Raw genomic sequence first — 5367 nt, forward strand, 5'->3', positions numbered from 1 at the left:
GAATCTTAGACCCCAGTTCAGCGAGCCCCCAATCCGCCCATATCCCAGAGGGCTCTGGACAACATTATAACATTACATGTATTGTAAATTAGAGAAAGGTGAATGAACACACAAACATTCAAGCAAACCGTACAAAACGAAATGTATCTATGTATGTACTACTGTATATCCATTTATAGAAAATAATTCCCCGCTACGAGAACATTGACTGGATCTGAAATGCACAAAAAGCCGCCAAATTCAAACGCTCGAGCACAACTCGGGCTCCCCACTTAAGGGGATAAAGTGTTCACAAGAAACTGTAGGTAGGTTAGGTGGACGTTACGTTTGAACTTGGCAATGGAAATTCGGTAAACTTTTGGTGTTACTACGCGTATACTGATCGCAGGCCCAACTTACAACTGACCTACTTTTTCCTACGTAGCTCTATTTGTCCACCAATCGTCTTCGGTGGTGTGTGCCTCTATGAGTGTCAACAACCTCATTTGCGAAGTAAGAACTGCAAGAGTAACATCGCATCTTCTGTTACAATGTTTTTGTTGACTTGTTTGTACAGTGTTTTGGTGTTTTGTGTACTAATTTTCTGTGCTTTGTGTACTATTGCACAACTTTGATCCATTAACGGCGCTGATCAACTCTCTCTCCCATTTTACAGTACGTTTGGCAACATGCTGTGTATCCGATGCTCATTTGTTTCGTCCCGCCAGGAACTTTTGGTGCCTCGTGACACGAAAATGCCCGATGTCAGTCGAAGAGAAATCGACTGATCGCTGTTTCCCAGCCGCCAGTTGAAATTGCGAGCGGTATAGTTCGATAACTCTTTTTGTGTATTTGCATTCTTAGAATATAAATAAGTATAGTGTTTCTATATTACGTGTAAATGTTATGATACTATTTAATGGCCAAGACCAATGTTCGAAGGTTCTTAGAACCGCAAGGCAACAGTTTAGTTTACTGGAAACATATATATACAAATTTCCATACCAAAGAAAACTTACCTCGCAAAATAAAGTCACAAGTATGCCAAAAATATGCCCCGAGGCAAAACACTTAATTCGCACAGTGTAATCACAACACCAGTTGGAAAAAGGTCAATGAAGTATTCTTATGGTCCAGGCGTCAGAGCCTTGTTGGCCAATGCTGCACCGAGTTGCACCTTACATCCCTAATAATCAGGAAACGGATTTATATGTAAATACATATCTTCATGCAATGTTATTTTGTATTATCTTTGCGTATTGTGGCATGTAAGCTCGAAAAATGCTATTTTGATTTTTCCTACTTTTCATGAGCACGTATTTAATATATTTTACTTGTTTTTACGTAAAGTTTCCACGTTTTCAAACATTAGCCTACATATATTTCATATTCATGCCGTTACTACATTTTCCCTTCTTGTGTTAAATACCAAAGGTTTTCCATTCATCTACACGTATATTCTGTTCATTTTGTACTCTCTGTTCAAGTCCTTATAATAGAAAGGCCAGTAGCGGGGAGTAGGCAGGGAGCTGATGCCTAGGGAGCCATGCACATATGGCGCAATTCAAAACTAATGTTAAATAAAGAAAAAAAAAATAAAAAGGACTGCAAAGTCATAATTTGCAACGGAGAAATTTACACTTGGAAGTAGAAATAAAAACAGAACTAAAACATTCTTAAATATGTTTACTTTTTTTAATTAGAAATGCAAACTACGAATCATTAAATATAGTCTTCATTTCTTAATGAGTTTGTTTCGTTTTTTTTCTCAAAATTCGTAAGATGTAAATATCAAACTATTGCGTAACAAGAAAATATGGAAGAGAGAGGAGGCACCATATCACAATCATCCCTAGGGCACCTAAATATCTATCTACACGGCTGTGACAACCCATATGTTATTCTAACATTATTTTCAACAATAAAGAATGCAAGTTCATGTTCTCGCGGTGAAACACATTTCATATTTTAAATGTACTCTCATTACTTCATGCAATGTTGCAATTGCGTTTTCTAGTCAACATAATTCTGTCTTTGGACACAGCAGGAGGAGATTCACGTTTCAGCACATAAAAGAAACTTTGGTAACAAAAATAAAACACATTTTGCATTTAAATTTTGCATTACAATTAATGCATACAAGCCTAGCTAGGTGAGGGCTTTACTTAATAAAACTTGTCTTTTTCCACAATTGCACTGAAGTCCATATTTAATTAAACTAACTAAATATATATTTACATATCTAACAGTTTTAGTGCATATTTCCCTGCTAATAACGAATGTGAACTAAGCTTCGTAATCTCTCTAGATCCGTAAGACAAATACGCAGGACGTTAAAGGGAGGACTTTACAATTTCATCTTGAAGGAGGTGATTGGCAACGCTTCCACACCGCATGATCACCAGATCTAATCCGTTAATAGGAAAGTGATTCGACCACACGTCGTTTGCAGCAGAGAGCCGAAGGAAAATTGCCCATCGTCCAATTCTCCAGAAATCGAAGCTAGCTCAGAATAGTAATAGAACGGCAGTATTCCGACCTGAAGCAAATCCGTTCTTTGGTTAACTCACGATAAATTGGTCAAGGTCTTCACTACTTAAGATCTCACTTGTAATCTTAGAAGCAGGACCTTATATTTAAAATGCTCCTTATTTATTTTCTGGGAAATGATTTAATGTTCTATGTAACGGTTCTATGAATTTTGTTGCCCGACCCTGTGGCGGAGTGGTTAGCACATCGCGCTGCGACGTCAAGGGTCCCGGGTTCGAATCCCGGTCGGGCTTGGTTGTTTGTGAATGTCCCTTCATCAATTTCATCATTTCATCACTCATCCCCATCTTCGAAAATTAGCCAAGAGGCACAAACGCGAAGTAAAATAAACTAAATCAAACTTTGAAATAAAACAAACTATGAATTTTGTTACTTTATAAAACTCCCCTTAGTCCGACTGCTCTGAGTATCCAGGTATGGAGTCCCCAAAACCTGCTTATATTATCTTTAAATAGAGCAAATACAATTAACATCAGTTAACATTTTTGTTACTTTCAACTCTACGTCAAGACAAAAAAAAATCAAAATTTTTCTTTCAGATTCGAATATGCAGGTTAGTTTTTAACCACATGTTCCTATAGATAGGTCATATTATTGAAGTCTTTATTGATTGATTGAGTTCAAGTTTTAAGTCCACTTTATGCACAGTAAGGCTAATCGGAAATGGGCCTACAGTTTAAAGTGGGATCCGAACTACTTGTGTACCTTCACCGGTTATCAAACCCGGGACCCTTTGATTACAAGACGACGACGCTACCACTGCTCCATCGGGGAGGCCCTTGAAGTCTTTATGTTCACTTGGTTACAGGTTAGTGATTCCCCAGGTGTCTTGTTTCTGTCGATATTCTCATCCGAAAGTTTTGAACCTTTTAGTGTTTTAGCAGTACTACTCGTATTAAAGTTATTAGCAGTCCACAAACTAACAATTCACAAAGCAACATCAACAAGAAAACGAAATACAGTACTGTATACCTTACGTTCAAATGCAATTATTAAAATGCGTGTTTCATATTTGAAAATGCTTTCTCTGTTGTCTCGTAATATGCCTCATATGCCAATTATGGATATATCATCATCACTATTTTACCATGAATTACCCTTTTTTTGTTTTTGCACAAGTTATATGATATCATCGACATATTTAATGGAAACATCATCTAAAGTTAATGGTGTAGACTCTGAAAATTTTGGGACTGTAACGCTGCTAATCGGATGCACTGCTACATGCGATCAATATCATTGTGAAAAGCCCATGTTATAAAGAGAAACATTTCTTATCGGCTAAGTGAGAGTTTATTGATGTACATAATTTGAAATGTAGACTGACAGCTCTAATTGCATTCTGAGCAGATTGGAGAATCGTCTTCTAATTGAAGTAGGTTAGGTGGTATTTCAAAGCTGTGGCAGGGGGGAGAAAGGGGGTGTAGAAAGCTTTGCAAACATTTGCCCCTTTCCCGCCTTCCATTTCGGAAACGAGCCGCCATTTCCCGCCCCATTTGGCGGCTGCATCAAAAGATCTCCTGGAAATCAACACTGTGTGCCTTTTGAGCACCGTATCAGCCGGATTAAAGCCTTCAATGAGATGAGATGAATGGAGCGAGAGGGTAGAATGAAAAATCACTCAGCCCGAGGGGTAAACATCATAATGTTAAGCAATGTGTTTTAGTAATTGACAACCCCCCTTTTGACGGAGGCAAAACATCGTATCGAGAAGCCATAAGCTGATTAAACAGAATTGCATCGGCAAACTCTGGCGGAACAAGCAAGGTTGCAACCTCGGTTAAGTCCCATCTTTTCAGGCGAACGCTCATTTCAAGCGAGCCCGTACGCGGACGACATTCACACTTAATCGGGTGAGGGCGTAAAAGGGGGTGGATATTGTCCACGTCGAGGGTTTTACTTCCTCCGAATGCCCCTGCGAATGGGACAGGTCAAAGGCATTTGCCTAAAGTCTCCGGCTCTGACGGAGGATGTCATTATCTGGTCAGAACTAATTTCGTTAATGGCTTCTACAAATGAGCTCCTTGCGTTATGGCGGAGGGACACGGAACAAAGTTTATTGTGCGCCGAACAAGGAAAAGCGCCGCCTCGGTAAGGAGGGGGTAAAAACTTTCTGGTGCTCACACACAGAGATGGTGCTAAGATGAGCTAAAACAAACAGGGTGTAAGCAGTTTCCCTGGGCGCGAAAAGTTCTCCTCGTGCATACGGAGTCGCTGCAAAGTTCCCCTGGTGGGAGTTTTGAGGCCTGGTCTTTATCGTCTGCGAGGAAAGTGGCGGTCGCGAAGGGTGCTATGGCGAATATAAAGGCGGGAAGCATTTTCCAGGTAAACCGAGAGGTTCAACACGGTTGGACGATGCGGTACAAGACCCTGAAAACTCTGGGTTTGGAAGTAACATTTAAAATGTGTTATAGTAACTCTGTTACTTTTTCCAGGTATTGAGTAACGATATTAACAGTTACTATCGCAGTTGCTTTTCTGTACGTTTCAATAACAATAAAATATACAGTAAAATCCAGATTTTACGTTTACGTATTATACATTTTCCCTCATTGTATGTTCAATCATAACGGTTGCACACAGCAAGATGTTATACAATTTTCCACGATTTTACATTTCGCTGCATTTAAGATGTTTCAGAACTAATTTCGCCCGAAGATGTAAAATCAATTTTCCACTTCATAAACGAAATGTTAATCTTCACATATATATTAGAGCTCTGCCGATACCACTTTGAAACTATACCAATACCCTTACCGATTTCCACAGATACCGATCCTTGAAAATTGTCCACTCCAATTATAAGCATCAACTTACCAGAGTTTTGCTTTAAACTAT

Source organism: Lepisma saccharinum, chromosome 10 (genome assembly GCF_977018435.1).
Source record: "Lepisma saccharinum chromosome 10, izLepSacc3.1, whole genome shotgun sequence".
Classification (NCBI taxonomy): domain Eukaryota; kingdom Metazoa; phylum Arthropoda; class Insecta; order Zygentoma; family Lepismatidae; genus Lepisma; species Lepisma saccharinum.